At 40.7% G+C, this 24,543-nt stretch overlaps 2 long non-coding RNA genes across 5 annotated transcripts; one reads left to right on the forward strand and one right to left on the reverse strand.

The window, feature by feature from the left end:
• The first annotated feature begins 14,887 nt into the window (after window positions 1–14,887).
• On the forward strand, window positions 14,888–19,278 carry LOC135101198 (uncharacterized). Of its 4 annotated transcripts, none has more exons than XR_010269146.1 (5): window positions 14,888–14,975; window positions 15,117–15,195; window positions 15,385–15,622; window positions 18,563–18,778; window positions 18,982–19,278. It is a non-coding gene; the product is annotated as an uncharacterized LOC135101198 (long non-coding RNA). The 4 variants fall into 4 exon arrangements; XR_010269147.1 differs by having other exon boundaries at window positions 14,889–14,975; window positions 18,563–18,726; XR_010269148.1 differs by lacking the exons at window positions 18,563–18,778; window positions 18,982–19,278 and adding an exon at window positions 17,883–18,342 and having other exon boundaries at window positions 14,893–14,975.
• A 222-nt stretch (window positions 19,279–19,500) lies between these two features.
• LOC135101197 (uncharacterized) lies at window positions 19,501–24,160 on the reverse strand. Its single transcript, XR_010269144.1, has 3 exons — window positions 24,001–24,160; window positions 20,888–21,001; window positions 19,501–19,846 (listed from the first exon to the last, which is right to left on the reverse strand). It is a non-coding gene; the product is annotated as an uncharacterized LOC135101197 (long non-coding RNA).
• Between the last annotated feature and the right edge of the window lie 383 nt (window positions 24,161–24,543).

Raw genomic sequence — 24,543 nt, forward strand, 5'->3', positions numbered from 1 at the left:
AGGGGCCGCGTCTTGGCCACACATTGTCTTGCCCGATGGATGCTTCCTGAGGGTTGCCCCATAGTCCTTGGCTCACACACACACACACACACACACCACGGACCCACCTGTCTACGACACACGTTAACGATATTATCTGTCGTCTGCTGAGCCTCGCCACCTGGCACGACCCTCCCAGTGTGTGGTCGGCGGCGGCGGTGCAGCGGCGAGCCTCAATAAAGGAGTGTCTTTGTTGCAAGTGTTTTTTGATTCAAGGCGAGGGGCGAGGGGACGCAGCGCCTGCACGTGTATCGGAGGTGCCTCATTAGTATGTGAGGAGGAGGGCCGCTGCTCGTGTTGTTGTCCTCCGCGGCGAGCCTTTCAACCTTTGTAAGTCTGTTAACGATTGTTTATCTGTGTGCTATTGTATTCAAGATTTCAGGTTCCTGTGAAGGAGATGCAGGATTACATGATATGCTTAATGCTTTTTAATGTGCTAATGAATGACAACATCGCTGGGTTATCAGCAAAGTTGCTTCTTTGGTTTGCGCGAATGTTCCGTTGTTGTTTATAATTATTTTTACATTATATAAGAGTTTTGTGGATGCGAGGATCACTCAGTGGGGGAGAGCTAAGGCATCTAGAGATCAGTGTGAACATAGATAGTTTGCCTTATCGTACTACACACCTTACCTTACTCTACCCTACCAGAACCGTTTTCTCAGACTCTTCAGCGTTTTATCTTGACTACTTTTAACAACTCTCTTGGTAATGATTGGAGTTTTCAAGGGTGTATTCATGATTCCAGTGATAGTTTAGCGGGGATCGTGCATCATTAAAAAAAAAAAAAAAACATTCATGGAAACTTGCCTGGTGATGTCTGGCATTTCAAAGTAGCTCCCATGAGACATTAGAACGTTTCAGTATCGGTAGATCCAACGTATCTACCGATTTTTCATACATATTCGCACATAATTCTCGTACAGCCGAAGTGTCAATGGTCGAATAATTTTCTCGCTGCGTGTATCGTTTTTTCCTCACTCTTCCCCTTGGATCTGCTAAGAAGCTATCAGGTGTCAGGTTTTATAAGGAGACTGTCGGCACATCACAGGGCTTAAGATTAAAAGAAAACGTGGAACGCAGTGTGAGTGAGAAGGTTACTTGACTGAACAAGATTAAAAGAAAACGTGGAACGCAGTGTGAGTGAGAAGATTACTTGACTGAACTAACACTGTACAGCCACACTGGGGAGAGACACCAAGACACCTCAGGAACTGAAGAACCGATTAGCATATATGTCATTTTTTTTTTTTTAACATTTATTTATTCTATTGTTTCTTTTCTTTAACGAGAGAAAATTAAGCGATTTCTTCTTTTCTTTTCCTGCCCTTTCTTCTTCTTCTTCTTCTTCTTCTTCTTTATTGTTATTATTATTATTATTATTATTATTATTATTATTATTATTATTATTATTATTATTATTATTATTATCATTATTATAGGTCTTCGTCACTGTTTGGAGAGGTTGTTGTTGTTGTTGTTGTTGTTATTGTTGTTCTCTTTGTTGTTGTTCTTCTTCTTCCTCTTCTTGGCTGTTTTAAGAGGCTATTGTTGTTTTTGTTTTGGTTGTTGTTGTTGTTGTTGTTGTTGTTGTTGTTATCTGTGTTGTTGTTGTTGTTATCTGTTGTTATTGTTGTTGTTATCTGTGTTGTTGTTGTTGTTGTTGATGATGTTGATGTTGTTGTTGTTGTTGTTGTTGTTGTTGTTGTTGTTGTTGTTTTTGTTGTTGGTGTTGTTATTAATATTGTTGTTGTTGCTGTAGTAGAGTTTAGCACATCAAAGGATTTTCAAATTAAGGAAAAAACACAAAACATTGTGGAAGGATGCTCGATTTATAAAACTGTACCATTGTTACTACTACAGTTCCTACACATGAAATACACGGTGTTGCTGTTATGATATACTGAGATGTCACTTCTACAGGTGTTACCATCAACTAAAGTTTTGTGCCCCGCCAGATAAGACTCGGGGCCGTGGAAGTGAATCCCAGGAGAGGCTCATGAGAGAAAGAAGTCCTGAAACTGATGCTGCCTTTCCCCAGTGTCATGGTTTTGTATAGTGTTTTCTTGCAATCTTCCAGCTTCCCTTCAGTAAGTAGCACATTTTTACTACATTTCTATTCATTAAATCCTTCTTCTTGTCTAATAGTTACGATCTTTCTATAAAGCTTCTTTTCCAAGCTGACAAAAGTGTTTTTCAAGCTTGTTCTGTCTCTCTGTTATATCTACTGTTTTATCTGTTCTCCTCCATGGTGTCCTTCCTAATGAGTGTGTGTGTGTGTGTGTGTGTGTGTAGTGTGTATGTAAAATATTTGCAATAACAGAATCCTAACACCCATTAAACGACAGCTATACAGCGAAATGACTCAGCCTTCCCATCCACAGCAGATACGCGCTCTGGGTATTGTTGAAGAAAGTCCATTGGAAAGAAGGCAGTTGCTGAAAGACCGTAAATAAGGTTGAGGGGAAATGCAAGGTCCTTTCTCACCGGCGACCCGCTGTGTTTGGTGCTGAGGGTAAGTGTGTGATTGTTGAGTATTGTAGTGCTTATCCTCGTCTTACCAATACCTGAAATAAGGTTTTAGAATATAAGGATGAAAGTGGTTAGTCGTTTCATTAAGTGTGTGACTAATAGCTATACAATATAACTTGATTGCTATTTTAATTATTGTTCTAAGGATACAAATACGGTGGTTGTTTTATTGCAAGGATAATAATACCAATTTTTTTTTTTGACTATTGCTGTAAGATTACTAATACTGTTGCTCTTTTAATTATTGCTCTAAGAATACTCATACTATTTGTTGATGAATTGGGGAGCGAAGCCAGGACAAGGTTTGAATAGCTTTGTTTTCCTCGGTCTTGTCGCTGAAGCTTCCCACAAAAGGAGAAACTCAAACCTTCGCCTACTTTCTTTACCCATCGATTACCATTAGTTATACTGTACCATGTCTACAGTAACCGTACGCACAACTATTACAAGTTATCACTGCATGAGTTTAGTCTGAATACGAAGGTTTATTATAGAAAAATACATCTCGATTTATGGTTATGCTTTGCTACATAGTATCATCATACATACATACATACGTGTAATCTGACAGTCTCAATAATCAGGCTGTTAGTGTCAAGTCAATAGGGAACTCTCAAAGAGGATTAGACAAATTTATGAAGGAGGAGGATGGGTGAAAACAGGCAGGCAAGTTTTATAAAGGGATTGTTGAACATTTTCTTATATTCTGGTGTAAGTTCAATCGAGTAACATATATCATATTGTCATTACCATCTTGTCATTGTAGCTGTCATTATATTGTCATTATCATATAGTCATTATAACTCACAACGGAACGTATGAAGAGTTAGACTGTGTTATCGAGACTCCCACACCACCACCACCACCTCCACCACCATCACCACCACCGCAACCGCCACCACATCCTTGCCTTCCTCTATCCCTGACTACTTCTGAATCATATCCACGTCCACGCCTTGCCCTTCATTACGGGATTGCAGCACAGAGGCAGTGAGGGCAACACGGCATCCCGTGATTAAAACGCTTGTAGGCCACCATTATGAACACAGCTCCTGCTCCGCCACCACAGGGTTATGTAGCCAGCGGCAACCACGACCAGGCGAGGCAAGAACTGTGTGTTGTGTAGTCTCGCTTGCCGTGAGTCTGGGAAAATTGTATCTGAGAGTGTGTGTGTGTGTATATGTGTGTGTGTGTGTGTGTGTGTGTGTGTGCTTTCTTGAAATAACTTCATTCTCTCTCTCTCTCTCTCTCTCTCTCTCTCTCTCTCTCTCTCTCTCTCTCTCTCTCTCTCTCTCTCTCTCTCTCTCTCTCTCTCTCTCTGAATGTGTGTGTGTGTGTGTGTGTGTGTGTGTGTGTGTGTGTGTGTGTGTGTGTGTGTGTGTGTGTGTGTGTGTGTGTGTGTGTGTGTACGTGAGCGCATACTCATCCTGCTGAACAAACAATGTGTACTGGCAATATGAGCCACCATCACACCCGCTTATCCATCAGAGAAATTTAAATATTCGACAATACATCAACACTGAACACTCACGCAATACCCAAACGCACACGAGCAAAAAAAAAAAAAAAAAAAAAAAAAAGAAAAGAGAAGAAAAAAAAAGAAAACTTGCACATCTGACAAAACACAACCCTAATTACCCGTTACTCACAAACAAGAGGCGTGGCTGCATGAAGACTGCATAGAGGGAGAAAGAGAGAGGGAGAGGGATGGATAGGAGACACGCGCGATCCTGTACTATAAGCAGTAGAGGGAAGCCACGTAAGGGAGGCTGCCAGCACAAAAGCCTTTGGTCGATCACGCTGAGACAAAAGGCCCCTTGTTCACAGGCAAAATTGTCCGCCGTGGAAGAGGCTCAGCTGCTCATTTAGCGGGTTGCCTTACACATGATGACCCGCTCCCCTCCCTCACGCTCAATTGAACACCGGCCTCAGACAGACACACAGACAGAGAGACAGGAAAACAGGCAGGCAGAGAGGAAAGGAGGAAGGAAATTAGGGAAGTGTGTGTGTGTGTGTGTGTGTGTGTGTGTGTGTGTGTGTGTGCTTTTTAATTTTTTTGTTGGACGCTACAAACTCATTTCTTAAACTATTTTATTTCTTCCTATTCCTTTTTCTTTCTTCTTTTCATTATCATCATCCTCCTCCTTTTCCTTCTCCTCCTCTTCCTCCTCCTCCTCCTCCTCCTCCTCCTTCTCCTCCTCTTCATCATCATCATAATTTTCTTCTTCTTCTTCTTCTTCTTCTTCTTCTTCTTCTTCTTCTTCTTCTTCTATATTATATCTTTGTGTGTGTGTGTGTGTGTGTGTGTGTGTGTGTGTGTGTGTGTGTGTGAGAGAGAGAGAGAGTGTGTTTGTGTGTACGTACGTATGTATATAGTATGTATGTATGTATGTATGTACGTCTGTATGTGGCGGGTTTCAAATCTCCATACTTCCAAAAAAGGACAGATGATGAGTGGGTGGCAAAGTGACGCACTGCCTACCCTACTGATAAGGCGATACCCTGAATCAAAATATCAGAGAGGGAACACCTAAGCATTACCTTGGTCACGACACTCAGGCACGGAAGGCTTCACTCCCCACTTCTTGGAATCAGAGGAGTGTTTCTAAACGTTTTCTCGTCTTATGTCGATTACTTTTTAGCATGTTCTGGTGGAGATTACTGGAGTTTTCAAGGTTTTTTTATTTTGTTTTGTTAATGATCCCAAAGTTGCATATATATAATTTTTTGGGAGTGTCATCATAAATTAGCAAATGATAGGTAAGAACCAAATGTAGGTGGTTTTGCACAAACAAACGTTCATTCCTACATACACCACCGCCTTGGAACCCTACTCGTAAACATGTTCAAATCAGAGAGAGGAACTACAGAGTCACGCAGATAGTACCAGAGTCTACCAATAAAAGGAACAAAAGAGTGATGTTTCATTCTTGGTTTAGGGAGGTGGACAGAATAATGGTAAGAGTACGTAGAAAGTCCAGTGTGGATAACGGTGCCGCTAAAAAAAAGAAAAACTCGTGCAAGGCTAGTGACCCAAACTACATTATTTTAACAACCTAACGAAAAAGAGCAACCCCGTCGCATTTTTTCCACCTGGTGCGTGGTTTACTAATGCTTATTTTACCCTTGCATGACGGTAATGGCGGGCTGTTGTTTCACCCATCGTATTTTGGTCGGCGCTCGTATTAAGATGTCGGAGCAGCTGTGGCCTCTGACGCTGGCCGGCCGCTGCTGCCCCGCCAACACCCCGCCCTAATCACCAGCCTCCTCGCATCTCCCGCCCGATATAAGTTTGGTAACAATTGGTATCACATTAGGAGTCGGGCGGTGATGGCAGGGGGGCGATGGCGATTGCGATGATCTTCCTCTTATATATATTAAGTAATGGTGGGTGGAAACAGGTATTTAAGCAATGATAGTTGTTGGGCCGGCGGTGTTACGTGCGAGCTGGGATCCCCTCTGATGCGATTACGTCATAAATCCCGGCCGGCGCCAGATACCATCACACTCCTGCCTGTAATGAATGTTTGGAGACGGGAACTATTACACATCATGATATACATTTCTCTATGAATTTACTGCATCCTCTAACCCCGTAAAGTATCCCCCGTCAGCCGTAACTGTTTAAAATAATTACCCACGATGGTTTGACTTGTGTTTTTTTTCTTTTCTTTTCTTTTCTGGTTTTCGTTTTCTTGAGTTTAGATTGTTGTTGTTGCTGGAGGTTTTCAGGTGAGGTGGTTGTGGTGAGTGGTGGTGGTGGTGGTGGTGGTGGTGTCAATTCATAAGTCGTAACTTTTAATAAAATTCCAGGGTTATTTCGGATTGGTACGTTGTAAACAGGATTTGTCTTGAGAGCAACAACAACAACAACAACAACAACACCAACAACAACAACAACAACAACCACTACCACCAATAACTACTACTACTACTACTACTACTACTACTACTACTACTACTACTACTACAGGAACAACAACAGCAACAGTTCCACCATAACCACCAACACCACCACTACCATCACCACCACCACCACTACCACCACCACCACAACAGCAACAACAATAAGAACAAAAACAACAAAAAGTCACAGGATAGCTTACCACAAGGAGCTCCACCATTCACTCGTACAGGAACCTCTGCGCTGAGGTGGGCGGGCATGAGGCGTCCCCAGCCGGATCTTAGTACGGTAGCGGTGGGCGGCGGCAGGCAGGTGGGTGGGTGTCCCTCAGATAGCGGGGGCAAGTGGCGACTCCTGGCGAGGATGCTACGGTTGTCCTGACGTGGCTGGCCTGCATAATGCTTCATAACGCTGAGCCAACTGTAGGAATGAGTCAGCTGTCATCCGTCACCCATTTACGGCTGCTCTGTACCCAGGACCCGCCCACCTTCTCGCCTCGCCCGCCGCTCGTCGCCTCACCCGTCACGACACGCCGCGGCTCCCCGTCAACTCAATCCATCAAGCCATCTGGCACCTGTCTGTTGTGTTCGTCACCGGTGTCCCCTTGACCACCGCCCTCCTACCCTCCCCCTCCAGCTCCCCCATTAGGTGACCCATTAGCATACCGGTCTCAATCAAGCTCTCCCCTCTCCCCTCCCTGCCCCAGTCTGACCCTCGTGTGGCCCCTCCGCCATTTCCAGCGTTGTTAAGAGTTTTATGAGCTCCATTTCAGATGTTATCACCACAACGATGCAGGTTTCCACTTAAGCATTGTAATTAATCTGCATAAAGACACGGGTCTCGGTGGCTCCCGTTGAATATTTCTCTTAATGTCTAGTTGTGCAAAACGTTGTGTAACTTACGTAGGAGCGCCGTGGGAGTTAACATGTTTTCTTGCTGATCAACAAGGCGATAGGAGGACGTTCTTTGTGCATTGTATTGCGCCGCGAAGTGGACGACTCTCGGTGATGCGCCGGTATTGAGCTGCATTATTCATATGCTTTATTAGATAGTGCTCGGAAGATTAGCATCGTCAGCCTCCCAAGATTACCTGCCCGTGTCCCAGCGCTGCGGCGTCTTGCCAGGCGATGCCCACCAGATATAACTCCTCACCTCCACAAGTGTTTGAGATTATATATACTTGGAGGAACTGATTAACCCTTGTAAGGATCGCATTGGTTTTTAGTTGACTGATCGGAACTGGAGCCTTGAAGTTTATCTTACCAAGCAAACGATCACTCTGACAAATGCCTCCGATTATGATGATTTCTCCTTACCAACAGATAGATTTTACCAACATATTCTTACATATTCTTCAATTCCTTGCATTATTATGGATTTGTACCCGGTGTTTTATCTCGTTCCTTGTTCCTATACCTTTAATCTAATGATGATGCTTGGGAACTCAAACGCCGGATTACCTGCACGTAGCCTTGCACAGTCTTGCTTCACACACACACACGCACAAAAAAAAAAAAAAAAAAAAAACTCTTGCCTCGTTGTTCGCGGCGCCGAGGAGTCTGTTTCTTGGCCACGCAACCAGCGTTCTACACTCCCTTGACCCTTTCAGCTGCACGGCATCCCGGCATATCCTGGATGCCATATGATTATTTTATTAAGTTTAGGATAATATATATTTTCTTCATAATTGAGAAGGTAAAAACTCATCTGGAATTACTCCTTCGCTACGCTTCAATCTACGTTTCTTGTATTCTGACTAGCAATATTGGATTTTAGGAAGTTTGGAAACTGCCCTGACTACTGAACTGAAAGCATTACAATTTTCTTACAATCCACATCACCCTATGTGCTCATCTTTCATCTACCCAGCAGTCCACAGAACATTCCTTTCCACGCAGTACTTCTTTCCAGTGACACAAAACACACTCTAAGCACCCAATTTATCCTTGCATGAACCTACTGCTGCACCCTCTCAGTAATTCCTAACGCCTTTCCTTTAACTATTCACTGCCAATAGCTCTCAGTTTACCGACACACACACGAGCTTTCCTTAACGCTGCGAGTGCTAACAATAGAACTTGAGAAAATAAGGGAAGTTGCAGGAAATCATCAGGCCTTTACGTGGCAGTCCCTCCATAGAGCGTACCAAACTATTTCCACTTATCATCCACATTCATAATCTTGTTTTTAGAGGCACTAGTAATCTGATTTATTTAATATAACCAACAAGACAATTATTTAAGTCAGGCACTAAAAAGCTACAACTATTCCATTACTCTTACTGTTATTGTCATCTTTCAAGAATTTCATTGTAAATTTCCACTACGCTATCCTATTAAGCATGAGGAGAACTTGTGTTGAAATTATGGGGCATTCAACTCTTGACGTGTTGCGCAGTGTTGGTCTTACTGACTGCCGGGGAGTTCAGCGCACGTGTTCGAGCTGTCGTGTCTCGTGACTTCCTCGCTCGAACGTTGTTTTGTGAAACTTTCTACTCGTTGCATTTACCGTTACATTTAGTAGTCTGTTTGTCTTTCTATGCAGACAAGATTCTTAGTGGTTGCGGTCTCGGAAGGACAAGAAGTAACGGGTTCAAGTTTGATAAGGTTAGATTTGAAGAGATAGAAAGGAATTGGCTCACAAACTGGGTGGTAGATGGCTGGAGTTGACTCAGTAATGACATTGTTAGAGCCGTGTCAGTTTGGGAACCTTAAAAGAAGAGTAGGCAAATTTATGGATAGAGATACGTTTGTATACTAGGTATGTATGATTTATACATAGACTTCCACTTGTAGGCTTACTGACTTCTTGCAGTTTCACTACTTGTGTCATTAATTTTTCATTCATAAGCTTATTTACTCTCTTAAGTGAAGCACTATATTGTCGTGAGCAGAGGAGCCAGAATCTTTTTTTTTTTTTCTTACTTTCTTTCCATTATTTTTTTCATTTTAATATTTTTTTTCGGGGCACACTATTTTGTGATCAATAGAACTAAACCACACAGATGCAGCTATACCAGGCAGGTGCTCTAAGAGGAGAGGCTACCAATGAGTGTCCGGGAACAAGTCTACAGCGAGGCAGGCGTGAAGGTGTTTAGTCAGGGTGAGAAGCAGAGGCTGATGCCCCGCCCTCAGCCAGCCAGCTTTCCCCACCACGGCACCGACAGCTCACACATTGTCCCCACGTGTCCAGATGTCCACTGATAAGGTACTTCTTCTCCACGTGTCCTAAATGTAAGCACACACACACACACACACACACACACACACACACACACACACACACACACACACACATCGCTTTTATTCTTCTACATCTCTTCCTTTAGATTAGAATAATGTATATTGTTCCTAACATTATTGTAAGAAGCAACAGGTCTGATGATATTTGTTCTTCCTTTTCTGCATTCTTCCGTTTCTGTGTGTGTGTGTGTGTGTGTGTGTGTGTGTGTGTGTGTGCTTACATTTAGGACACGTGGAGAAGAAGTGTTTTTTTCATGTTTGTTTGTTTCTCTATTTGTCTGTTTCTCTTTCTCTCCATCTGTTTGTTTCAGCTTGTCTGTCTGTTTTCTTTATCTCCGTCTTTGTTTGTCAATCTGTTTGTGTGCGTTTGCCTGCCCACCTGTCTGTCTGTCTGTTTTTTTCTGTTTTATAGTCTTTTGGTCTGTCTGTTTGGTTGTCTGTCAATTACTTAGTCTCCCCTCCACTCTCACTCTCTCTCTCTCTCTCTCTCTCTCTCTCTCTCTCTCTCTCTCTACCCCTCTTCTTGAAAGTGTGCAGCAGCAAAGACAATATTCCCATCATGAGCCTGGAGGTCCTCGCTATCTCTCGCCCATTGTCACCCTCGTCCCCGATAGCGCAGTATCTCCGCCACCATTCCTCTCATGAGGGGCCACGCCGCTGCTCAGGTGCCTCGCTGCTCCCACTCTATATGTATACGCCTGGAACACACTACAGTACAGCTCGCCCCCACCATGCGTGCACTCCTCATAACGCGCTTGCTTCTTCTAGTCTTTAGAAAATTCGCCTTCAGTTCTTCACTCTCTCTCTCTCTCTCTCTTTCTCTCTCTCTCTCTCTCTCTCTCTCTCTCTCTCTCTCTCTCTCTCTCTCTCTCTCTCTCTCTTTCGTATTCCTCCTTCTTGTTTACGTAATTTTGGTTATATATTAGGGACATGTTGAAAAGGGATCTATTTTTATTTATTTTTATTTTTGTTTTTTTATCTTCATAGACGCTTGAAAATTCTCCTTTACTTCTCCACTTATTCTGTCTGTCGCATTCCTACTTCTTGTTTACGTGGGTTTGATTATAATAGGATGATATTTTAAATTGGTGAATCTTTATTTTTCTTTCTTTATTTGTTAATTTGTTGATATTTATAGATTGTTGTATTTTATATGTGAACGTCTTAGCTATTTCTTTTATTGTAATTTTTCTAACTTTTCTATTTTTTCTATTTTTTTTCTATTTCTTTTTTTTTTTTTTTTAGCATGGCTGGAGCTTTCTTAAAAAAAATACAGGAAAATGATGAAAGGAAGACGTAGGAAAAAAAAAAAAAAAACATTAATCTCTCAGCCCACGTTCCCTTCACCACCTTGTACCAACACCTGTCACTGCATCACACAATCTACATCAGGGCACAAACACAACACGATCTTTTCCTAGAATTTAGGAGACTCGTAGGAAGAGATCTGCTTAAGGATTTATGATTTGTGGGCGTAAAGATGGTGGCCTGCGCTGGTACAGACTCGTATACCTCCTGGCCTTCTTCGTTATCTGCAGTCCGGTGGAGGTTATCTGATGGGGAGCGTCGCCAGCAGGAGGCAGAGGCCCTCAGCTCTGGATTCCTCTCCTTTCATGACTCAAAGGGACGGACGGTCTGCCGGGAAATAGAAGAGACCAAAAGGGAATATACTGGAATGAAGGAAGTGAAATTGGAGGAAAAACAAGAAATACCCGAGGGAGGACAATGAATGGAGTGAATAACGGACGCGTGGAGATTAGTCATTCAACGCAGGCGGTGAATCACAACTGAGGATAAGAGAGTAGCGGACGGCGAGGGGCAAGATACACGGAAGGAGGCGCGCGATGAGCAGATAAAAGGGAAGAAGCAAATCACTCAGGTACAGGGAGACGGCACGAGGGAGAAGAGCCGATCTTAGAGAATAGATGAAAGACAGACAATTGACGGAGGTACGGACGCGGGCCTCGGGAGAAGAAAGGGAGAGGCTGAGTTGAAAGGAGGATCACTTGTGACTTCCGTCTTACCCGAGGAGGGAATCCAGGAGCCGCCCAGCACCGTAGTTTACGCTAAATAGGTCTGGGTATCTGGGAGGTGAGGCAAGGTACACGAGGCGGCGTGAGGGTGCAGGGAAGAGGTGGGCGAGGCGAGGTGGAGATGGGGAGACTCGTGTACTGTACGTTCAGGTGGGGCATGGTAACGGGTGACTGTTTCCACACCGGGCTTAATTAGAAAGGGTTGTTATTTATCTGTAAAGAAGTCGGAGAAAAGTTAAGATAGGGAGAAATTGAAGGAGGCTATGGATGAGTCGAAGTGTAGGCATGAAGAAGCTATAAAGAAGAGAACAGTTGGGATGTTAGTTGAACCAGAGATGTAGGAGAAGGGTCTAGTTGTGGTTAAGTCACAGTACATTTGGCATGGAACAAAGTCATGGAAGGGGAGACATTTACTGAGTGGTGAGTCAAAGAGCTGCCATGAATTATAAGAATCCTCGTTTTATATACATTGGAAAAACAAGTACTATGAAATATACGTAACTAAAAGGATGTTTCAGTCAATATATAAAGACGAAAAAAGAGAAAGAATGGATATATTGCAGTGGTACAGGATGACAAGAAAATTAAGGAGGGAAGGATGCGCTGGGCTGAGCGAGGCGGGGCGGGGCGGGGCGGGAAGAGGCTTTCAGAGATTCAGGTAATCCAGCGGTTAGGGAACTGACATTGTCTTTCTGGCTGACATGATCTCCTCTTCTCCTCTCCTAATATTGTATGAGAGTCTGAAGAAGCAGATGTAGAGATTTCTTATTTTCCTTTTTTTTTTCACGAGTCTTAATGTACATGAACAGTAGTGTTAATGCGTCTTTGTTTGCATGGCCACAGTTGGCGACACTCGTGTAAGCCAGACTCACACTGTTCACTCTGCTTCACGCGTCACAAAGCAACATAACCACCACAAAGACTGTTATTTGTTCCACCATTTATATCACTGTAACTTTGCCATCTACGGACTCAGGAACACGGGAACATTGCCACTGACTGATGCGCTCACTCGGGCCTTCGTCTGTGTATTCATATCTTATGTAATTTGTGGCAGATTTACCTCATTCCCACTAAAGCCATTGTATAAAATAGCAGATGATTTCCATTTTAACAATTCTGTACCTGTAATAAATTCAATTTGGGTAAAAATACAATATTAATTTGCCCCTTGTTTCGAAACAAGACAATGCGAAGACCAATCAGTTAGTGAGAGCATCAATCAGTGGTAGCGTCACCGTGTTCCCGTGTTCCCAGGTGGCAAAATTATGATGATACCCTCCTCTTCCTCCTCCTCCTGTTTCATTTAATCTGCTTTCATCTCCTCTTCTTTCGTCCTTCTGTTCCTTCGTTCTCCTTTTCCTATCATTATCTTCATATTATAACAGAGAATTCGTCGATATATTTCGGTAACACAGCAATTCTCTCGGTAACAATTCCTTTGGTAACATGACATCGGTTTTATCTCCTCCCGGACATCATTACAAAATTCTATTAAGAAGACATTTTTCGTAATGAAGGCGGTAAAAGCCATCTCTAGTTACTCATCCACTACTGCTATATCTACATTTGCTCTTTTCTGGCTTATAATGGACGATGTAATGAAGCTTCGAAATCGTCTCTAGTATTGAAAGGGCTCAGCCACTTGCCCGACTCTCAGCTGGTTCTGTCCCTCGTTACACATATCACTTGGCTTGTATTTGTGTGTTACTTGTTTATCTAAATCTTTTTTTTTGTATTTCCATATGAAATAATGTTTGGCTTCATCTGTTAAGGATTTATAGAGCGACAACTTAGCGTGGTAATGGAATGTAAACACTAGTCTGTTAGTCTATAAGTGTATTTATGATTTGCAGTGCTAGGTGTGTATAGGTGTCCATAACGTATTATACAAGGACTGGTGTGTGCAGGTTTGAAGCCTTCTTGCAGCTTCCCTGATGTTTCAAAGCACGAGTTCCAAGAAACATGTAAGTAAATAAATGAAAAAAAAATATATAATGTAGATAACTAATTAATTGACAATAAAAGAAAATGAGTAAGACGATACTAAATACGTAAGTTACTAAATAAATGAAACAAATAAGTAAATAGATAAGTAAAATGATATGAAAGAACTAAAATAAAATAAATCAACAAATATTACACTGAGATTGAAGAGTCAAACCGGAAAAAGTGTGGAGAGTTACATCTTTTATAAATTGTCTTACATCTTCCGTGAAAAAAAAAAATAAATAAATAAATCAATAAATAAAACAAAAACATTTCCGCATAGTTTCCTGAAATACTTTACGACTATTCCTACACCAACTCGTCAAATTATTACACGACCCGTTTTGCTGCGACTTACTGTATCAAGGACGAATCAGCATTGCCAATATGAATACCGTGACGTGACCCAGTGAAGGAAGACACAAGAAGAAGCAATGATATTAATGGTTTGAAATTAATGAAGCATGAGAACACTCAATTAAAGAATGCCTCACGTTACAATTAGTTACCGCTGAGGACATAGGGAAGGGAGGCGGGGACGGAGGAGGAGGAGGAGGAGGAGGAGGAGGAAGCCAAAACCAAACAAAATGAGAGTAAAAAAGAAGGTGTTGGGAAAAAAAAATCTCAGAAGGAAAAAGACTAGACTAGAGTAGACGAAAGGAAGTAAAAGAAAGGACATGAGTAGGAACATAAAGGCAAAAAACCAAACAGCAGCAGACCTGTTGATCCATACATCACTGTTTATGGGAACTATATTCATACTAACATACAGAAAGTGAAATATGATACCATAGGATTACATAGACGAAGGGGAAAGAAGAGAAAAAGGCTAGGTAGTGAAGGGTGATGAATAGAGGTGGAGGAGGAGAAGAGGAGAACAGTGGTTAAGGGTGGGGAATGAAGGAAGAGGAACAGAAGCAGAAGGGGAAAAGAAGACGGGGTTACTAGTAATTTGAAGTGCTATCAGAGTCGAATAATGCCTTTAAAAGTAATTTGCATAAAGTAATAAGTAAGAAAACATTAAATAAAACGTGAAGAAGTGACATAGTTAAAAGTGAGGAATAACAGAGGGAAAGGGGAGGTATTAAAAGACGGGGAATTGAGGGTAGTGAAGTAGTAGTTAAAGATGGGGGGTAGGAGAGGTGGGGAGAAGAGGGAAGTGGTGAGGATCTGCGCCGTCAGTGTCCGTCACGGTGTGGTGAGGACAGGAGCACGTCCCTCGATCCTGCATCCAAGGTAATACACAGGTGCTAGATCTTCAGGTGTTATAGGCTGTGTGTGGGTGAAGTACGTATAATGTTCTCCAGGTATTATATCAGGTTATAAGTGAGTAGAAGAGACTCTTGGATATACTTGTTCATTGACTGTTTTCTCCAGTGCGTTGTGCTGCGAGTCCAGAAGCAGCACCAGCAGCAGCAGCAGCCTTAGCGACGACTCCACCACCAGTCACACGAAGGTAAGGAACTGACATTCTGCTTAGAAATAAAGATGCAGGAGCCATTAATTTTAATTCGCTGCAACATTGTCTGGAAGGGTGGTGCGAAATGCGAATACAAAATGTTTCAGTATAATAGCGCTATTTTACTCGTGCATTATGAAAATCACGGTTTATTTTTTTCATACTGTTACTTAATGTCCTTTTTAGGCAGGAATTATGGAGGATCCGCACAACGAACACCACGAAGGGGATGACAGCCGCAGGCGCGTGGCAACTGTGGCGGTGCTTCGCTGGAAACGAAACCGCTCGACGCAATGACTCGGGCACCAAAGTGAACACCTAGGGAATGGCAGGAGTCACATTGAAGACACGGGACTTTGAGCTCGGTGTGCGTAGGTTGGTGAATTTAGGCTGTATAGGCTGCTTCCTGCCACCAACAGCAAAGGTAATTTGTTTATTTTAAGTGTTAATGTTGTTTGGGGGTATTGTAATGAGTCCTGTGTTGGTGGGATAAGATATTAAGCAATGTGTTGGTAAACTCGGTATACATAACCCGCGAGCATATCGTCATAAATACGCTTTTCCTCCTCCAATCCGTGACTCACCTCGACCGCATCTTCACTCGCATGTTTATCCTTGCCACTCATATAAGCCGGCTTGTTCCGATATATCAATGTGCCTGCATCGGGGTTGGGGAGCGTGGGTGGTGGATGTGCAGTCAGGGTAACGAGCCAGCAACTGTACTGTTGAAGTGTATAATTAACGACACGAGCCTTCAGTGCCATGTACATGACTTCACAACACGGTACCATGACTTTCAGTATAAATATAAGGTACCGTTTTACAATTTGTATAAATCTTTAAAAGATTTGTAAATAGTCACCTAATTTGATTAGATAATTTAACAATTTTTGTATATGTATGTAAATTTATAATGTCAAAAGTCATGCACATGTTTGATTCTAGAAACGTGGATGTTAAACGTGTAATGAAAATGCATGCATATAGGAATCGAGGCAGAGTGAGGCTGAGCAGGCGAGCGCTCCTCCACAATTTTTCATATTGCTTAGAAAACAAGAACATAAAAAATTAAGAAGCTGGAATAAACCATCATACCTGCACGTCGCAGTCCTGCATGAAACAGAGCTATTCCCACCGATCATTGTCACTAACTGAATCTGTTTTTAAGTACAAACTATCTTTACTAAATACTTCGATCTCCCTTAACACTAAACTATTACGGATTCTGTTACAAACCAGTGGAATATAATGACGTAAATTATGAAGTACATTTCCGACCGGCAGAGGCTTCCTTACTAGGTAGCTGGAGCGATTGTTCCCTCCATACTCTTTAGAAGTGGAGGCTGCGGCCTGACGGGAAGTGGTACTCGAGCACACGGTGGAACACACTCACTGCTACACTGATAAAAGTCCATGTAACTCGTTCATTGACGCTGCTTACTACTTACCGTATGTGAAATATTAGAAAATTGTTATTGACTTCACTCGGATGAAAATGTCGAGTCCATACTGCGGTGTTTACTGTACGTGTTCAGTTATTTTTCTCTAAAGCGGTAAATATTCAGGGAATAGAGCTTGGCACACGTATGTATGTATATGGCTACATTCCCAAACCATCAATTTACTCTTTCACATCCACGCAATAGTATTCCATATGCATGTGTGCTGCCTATCCCTCATTCACTGAGACGTTTTGTACACACATTCCAAATTGTGCTTGATGGGGTTGAAATCTCAAGCAAGCGGCCAAGAGAGCTGATAGTCCTGAGTACTTGTAAGCAGTTCAGTAGTGTGATGGCCACATAGTTTTAAAAATCGAATATAAAGACTGAGACTTTGAAATGAAAATACGGTGAAAAGAACATTATGGAAAAGTAAAAATTGAATAAGATCGTGAAATGGAAATTAGAGAAACGTAGTACTTTGAGTAAAAAGTATTTACTAATATTGCAGTTAAATAATTAAATCAAATAAATGCAACAAGTTAATATGGCAGTGTGGAGGGAGGGGAGTCATGACCCTTCTCGTTTCCCACTAAGGGTGCGTCCACATGGTCGAACACTGTTACCAAATAAGAAGAGGAAGTGCTGATGACGCCAGAAGCGAGCACCACGGACTAAAATCACTTACTTACCCAATAGTCTGTTCATATTTCGGAACTTCATACGGCCTTGCGGGACAGAAGAGTGGACCTATTATATATAACATTGCCAAGCTGACATAGTCTGTTCATATTTCGGAACTTCATACGGTCTTGCGGGACAGAAGAGTGGACCTATTATATAACATTGCCAAGCTGACAAATTCAGAGAAGTTACGTGCTTTTATGGTATGATCTAAGGCTAATAAATACTTTTCATCTCACCCGCCCTGTCAACATGGCTAGCCAAACGTCTTTAAAAATTTTTTTTTAAAGTTAACTGTACAGGCAGGCACATCTAAAAAAAAATTTTTTAAAGTTAACTAACTGTACAGGCACATCTGAAGTTATGGAATGTCAAAAAATTTATAAAGACAGTCATAAAACCATACATACCGTAGTTCATGTAAAAAACCGTTGCATAGCTTCTTTAATTTCTGTAACCAATTCTTGCACCACTTCCATTTTTCACCTTGTTCTCGCATGTTACAGCAATTGTGCTGCCATATATAATATATATTTTTTATCTTTCTGTCCACCATAGAAAGTTGGACGACACACGGGACACTGGCAACAAATAACCATCTCTCCCACGGCCAGATTTAACGCTGATGATGATGGCTGTGTTCTCTTAAACGTTTTATCAATGGCAACAAATAACCATCTCACCCACGGCCAGATTTAACGCTGATGATGGCTGTGTTCTCTTAAACGTTTTATCAAGGAATTGAAGAAATTGGCAATGACAATTACTACTGCCTCCATACACAGTGTTCGGGCCTCTAAGTGTAGATAGACTGCGGATTTCAGTTTCTATGTATGTGTCTGGTGGATTTTACCTGGTGAACGGAGTAGAGAAGAACTATGGCATACACTCACTCACTCACTGTTTGTTGCCAGATGAGTTTTCCTTGATTCCGCACATTTGACGTCATCCTCCTTTGCAGTATATATATGTAATAAATACGGTTACAGTGTGTGTTCGACAAACTGTTCCACCATGTGTGGACGCACCCCAACGTTTTACGGTCACACTTACCTGGCACGCACTTTAAAAACACTTCAAAACACTTCAAGTGAACAAGTGTTTTTTTTTTTCTAGAATGTTTATTTAGTTAGAATAAAATGTTTATTTAGAAAATAAACTAAAAAAATTGTGTGTTGTTGGCATCAGTATTTTTTTACTTCTTTCCATTGACATCATGTCTGTCACATTGTTTTCAGAGTCTTCGCGGTTCCCTTCCATCAAGTCTGCTGCTTACTACGTCGTTGTTTAAAAAAAACTCTATATATAGAGGATATCTGCTGGAAGAAGACAGAGAGGATGGCGAAGCGAACTGTGGAAGACTGTAGAAACGTTACTTGGAGAAAAAACAATTCTCCTGGGAGTAAGGAGTTCGCCACATACGCTCTTAGCAGCTTCATACTTATTTCAAAAAGGTTAAGTTAGTAGTGTAGTAGTTTAGTAAGTAACTACTAGACTTGTAGTCAGTCTGTCTAAATTGCGCGGTAAAGTAATAAATATAAAAACCGCTGATGTCGCTTTATTATCGATATTATTATATAATTTATTATATTTTTTTTTATTATAATATTTTTTTTTACTTCTATGATGTGTTTTTTGGTGGCTTTTTTATTCACAGGTGTTCGTGGTTGGATGGAATACGATGATGGTGAGGAGCGAAACTGAACTGCCGAGCCCGAAGTCTACAGGATGATGAATGATAGATATATAGAGAAGAACGTGAAGCGGTTTCTTCTGTCGAAAGGGAGAGAATTCAAATTTTCTCATTATTAGAAGAACACAGTTTGTGTGACACGTGCGACGGCTCTTTGTTTGGCACCTCCAAACAGAGGAGTTATATACACTATATATATACTCTATTTTATTATATTTTATATACTATAATAACTCTAACCTTTCTTTAGTGGATCTTGCTTTTTTATTAAGTTTCTTAATAAAAAAAATCCAAGCAAGATCCACTAAAAAATTTTATAAGCTTAGGTTTCTTAAAAAAAATCATCGTCGCACCGCGATGTTCCCCCCTAAATTTCTTTATCCCACCTCTCTCTACTCAAGCAAAGAAAGAACAACATCGCGCTTTTAATGTATGTGTCGGTCGGGGTTTTTGTATTGGTGCGATGTTATTTTATTTATTCCAGAGGTTAGATATTTTTATTGTTGTTAAATTAGTAGTGACTTCGATTGAATCTTGAGTAACAACTCTCAATCAATGTTTGTGCAAAAATCGCGTTTGCAAGCGACGACCTCTTTCTTTCTTCGTCAGTAAGACGTCTTTTTTCTCTTTCTTCGTCAGTAGATCGCGAAGACTCATTCATCCATCTATCGCGGTCTAAGTAGTCGGCGTCCACGAACATTTCTTTAAAAGGGTAACGCTACTTGAAGGCGAAATAGCAGTAACAGTTTTATACCACGGAGTCCCGTCACAGTAGGTGGTAGTAACTATGCCGTCCGTCATCCCCCACACGCATCCCATGTTCTTCGCTCTGCAAGAGTATATAAAAAATAAAGCGTTTTCCTATATATATATAGAGAGAGAGAGAGAATTAATATATAGAATAGATTTTGATAAAACAATCTTGATAGATTTTTATAAAAAATTTAATTCATACTGATAGTATAGTAAATTTATAAATATAATATACTAAATAGATAAAATAAATTGATTATTTAATCAGTATAGTAAATTTATAAATAATATAATATACTAAATAGATAAAATAAATTGATTATTTAATCAATCAATCTATTTGATTTAACTAAAATAAATTGATTATTTAATCAATCAATCTATTTGATTTAACTAATATAATCTAAATTGATTAATTAATTAACCAAAGTTTTTTAGATTAAACCTAATCTAAATTGATTAATTAATCAACAAAGTTTTTAGATTAAACCTAAATCTAATATTTTTTTAATTTTTTTTTTATATATAAAATTGATTTTAATCTAAAAATTTGAAATCTTTAAAACACACGTGTAGTAGTAGTATATAGTAAGTAGTATGTGATAGATAAATAATATATAATTTTATTAACCTTGCAGGAAAAAAAGGCTTATAGGCAAAGTTTCCCGCAGCAACAATAATATGCACAGGCAGCTGGAGGCTCGCTCTGTAATGATTTCCTTCCATAAAAATAAAACACCTAAGAAGCTGGCGGGAATTGCGCACTAAAAACGGCAAGGAAATAATAATCTTTGGGCAACATGGAAAAGAAAGTAGACAAATCTTCTATTTTTATGAATAGGAATAAAAAAATTAGGAATTCCCCCCATCAATAAATAAACTTTCTCTGAACTCTATTTTTCTATACCCATTAAATAAACATTTCTCTGAACTCATTTTTCTATACCCATTAAATCTTGTTTTTATATAAAACATCTCTACGCAACATTGGAGCAGGTGAGCGCTCCATACAGGTAACGACGTCAGAGACTGAAGATGTAACCGTGACGAAATATATAATGGGGGGCGTCGGGACAATTTTTCCCGAGTGACGGAGGGAGGGAGGTAGGGTACGTACCGTAAGGACACGCTGATGGTCTGAGCCTGGCGTGGCGGCGATGGTGGACGCGTAAACAAACACCATCTCTGCTGGAGCAAGCAAGACTTTTCCCCATCGTCCTTCGATGTTTCCCTGCAGAAGTGAAAAAAAAAAAAAACTAAACCAAAAAACGTACGGTCGATAATGAAAGCTTTTTTAATTATGCATTTCTAAGATTTTTCTATAAATTGCATGGAAAACAAAGTTTGCCATATATTTAAAAAGTGTCTCCTTTAGAAAATAATATATAGGATTTGTATTATATTTCCCCCATTGCTTCTAATAAAAAAGATAAATAAACCTAAATAAACCTATGGGGTAACCAGCACCAGACGAGGAACAACACATATATAATACAAATGGCTTGAATTGTGAGGCAGGGAGCGAATATCTGTCAAGACCAACAGCGCGGCGTCTACTGGCCTAATAATTATATACCCTTAGCTGACTCTAAAATGTAAAACCATCAAAATACTCCAGCAATGTATTCTGTTATTGTATAGTGTTAACATGTAACTATATATACAGTGGTTAAATATACATACAATGTTGGATTTTTTACTACTAGGAAAACTACTCTACACTAAATTACTCGTTTCAACAATTTCAGTAATTAGGGCCAGAAAAACTAATAATTTGCACGAAATAAGAACCAAAATGGCCACAAAAGACAGCTGAAAAATACATGTTGTAATAATGGCGACAGTAGGGATTTGTAGTTCCGAGCGAGTCCTTGGAGGGTGAGGTGAAGTGCCGAGAAGCTACGATTTATTCTGGGATTTCATCTTTTAAATAGCATAAAATTGACTTTTTATTTACTTACTACTTTTTTTTGTTACCATTTTTTTTATTATATTTCATTTGTTTTCCTTTGTTGTATACATTTTTTTTTTTTTTCTTTTTCCGTCTCCCATGCCGGGTGCCACTGGCGCTGTGGTGAGCCAGCGGAAGAATAATTGCGAGTTTCTGGCTCGCCACAGTTTCTCGGTGGGAGAAGCAGTGTTTTCTCGGAACACTAACCAGTGTGATTTCACCACACACACACACACACACACACACAGGTTCCCGCCGAGTTTCCAAGATTTACATTGAGAACATGGAAGACTGGTTTTTGCTGTTAAGGGTAACCTCAATAGACTCGCTACCTAAATAATTAGAAGAAAACATGAAGCACGCTGTAAATTCATTTGGTTTAAACTAAATGTTTGGAACAAGTTACTGAAACAAATGACCAGCATGTCAATCGGAACAGCAAAGTTTAAAATAATGTGTTTAATATTAACGGAACAGGAACGTTGGCAACACTGATTGCACTGACCGAGTCTTGCGTACCAAGTTCTCAAGTTAATGGAGTTGTGGCGCGGTGGTCCAAACAAATACTTTCGTACCGACTAAGCTTATAGGTCACTAGCTAGGAGTTTCGAATCCAAAAGCATTTTAGGACTAACAATGACACCTGCACGAAACTAAAAGGAGTGAAAAAGGAAAATGTTGCCTCACGTTTACGTTGCGTGTAATGACGAAACGAGCGTATGTAAGGTTAAGCGAGTGTCTGATATGCAGACAGTGCAAGGGAACTTAGCATGGGCGCAAGGAGGTTATTACTCTGACCTCGTGTAAAGGTTCCCTTTCGTCTCTTCGCATGAACAGAAAATATACAGAAAACAATGGGATGTTTAAAGAGAATAGAGCCACCATAAGAGTTTGTATTTAATAACTGATTCGAGGCAAGCGTATATAGTAAGCGTTACTTAATACTTCGATCGCTAAAGAGGCTTACATTAGTTACCATTGGCAATCTTATTGTGCAAAATATACAACCAGTGGTACTGAAAAGTTTCATCCACTTACTTTTTCAATGGTTTCTCAACATCACACTTTCCTGCATCCGACCACTTAAAGGGTGAGGAGGATAGAATCATAGTCAAGATGATCACGGACAACAATCTTTAAATCTAGAGATAGTGCTTCACGAAAGTACTGGGGTTTCGTCCAATAAATATCATTAGTATTCCTTTCCTTTTCTCTCTCCGCAAAATCTTTTGACATCACTATTGGGTTCCCTCATCTGAAGTTCCCACTTTTCCAACTAAACCTCACACTTATTGTGCACTGAGAAAGACTGGGAAACTAGAGCTACTTGTACGTGCAGGATAATCTACTCTACTAGCGCCTCTATGCCCAACTATCGCACGATGCCGCATGCCGCTACTAACCATGACAATGCCGTGTTACACAAGTGCCACGCTGTCATCGACCTTGGCACTAATGATCTAGGGGTTAAAAATTGTCGTCGGGCTATAAAGCTTAACAAGTTTTACAGACAAGTTTTACATAAGTTTTTTTTCAACAGTTTTTCCATCGTTACTCATGTGTTCCCTCGTTATATTTATAGTCACAAATAGACGTTCTCAAGAGATTAATTCACTGTCATATAGCCGTGAAAACATTACTAATTAAGGGAATCAATCCTTTCAGCTCTCTAACACTACTCGCATACCCATATACAAGTTACTATCCGTCTAAAATTACTAGGATTCACGCTTTAAATATAATAACCATGCCATCAAAGCCTTGCCAGTAGTCTATCTCACATCTGCACCTCTTCCCCTCCTCCCAGACAGCAAATCTCCCCAGAGTTACCACGTAATATGTATTGTATCCACTTCAAACGCTCTCTCCAAGAATCCTATACGTCATTTGATGCAAGAACTCTTCGCATACTGCCCATTAAACCATCGTCTTAATATACGACGTGGTAAATCAATTCTAAACCCATACCTGAATGCCCCACACGAGCACACGCTAATATTCAGTTTACTCAAATGACGAAATTCGAAAAAAAAAAAATCAAATCAACCACAAGTTCGCATTTCACCCTTCCCCCTATTCCGCAACAAGCCCACAATAAAAAAAAAAAAAAAAATACATAAATACAAATAAATACACACTAACCACTCGCCGCTCATTTCAAGCAGCTTATCCAAGACGTATCTACGCATCACTGTAAACAGGAACCTCACCCCACATCCTACAAATCATGAACGCTGAAGCACAATGCGCCATATGATAAGATAGATCTCAAACCATACCTGATAGACACGCACACGTCCTCCTCGGCTTCCAGCTGCGCTCTGGCGTCTGGATGGCCTCCTTCAGTGACCCCCACTTCACAGCGCTCCCAGAATTCCTCACTTGTTATTGCACCAACTATGAAGCTCCGATATCAGTGCACTCAGTCATCTACTTTCCCAATCAAGAATATAAATTAGTCCATCTTCGGCCAGACAAAGACATCATGTAAAGCGTTTGATATAAGGAAAATATTACATAGCTTATTTATCTACACCATGATAAAAAGATGAAGATTGATTCCCTGCTCGAGCATAAACACCTGTTCGAAGCCACTAGTGGGAACTATCTGGGTTATCCTGCCGCTCTACTCCTTCTCTTCAGTGTGTATAATGATCACTAGTATTCGCTGTAGTATCTATTTCAAGAATGGTGAAGGAAAAATTTGTTAGAGGAAGCGAGAGAGGGTTAAGAACGTGAGAAGCAGAAATACAGGGAAATGTAGAAAATATCCAGATACCCAGCAATCATAAAATAAAACTAGTTTAACCCTTGCCAAGTAT

The sequence above is a fragment of the Scylla paramamosain genome, chromosome 6, assembly GCF_035594125.1.
Source record: "Scylla paramamosain isolate STU-SP2022 chromosome 6, ASM3559412v1, whole genome shotgun sequence".
NCBI lineage: Eukaryota > Metazoa > Arthropoda > Malacostraca > Decapoda > Portunidae > Scylla > Scylla paramamosain.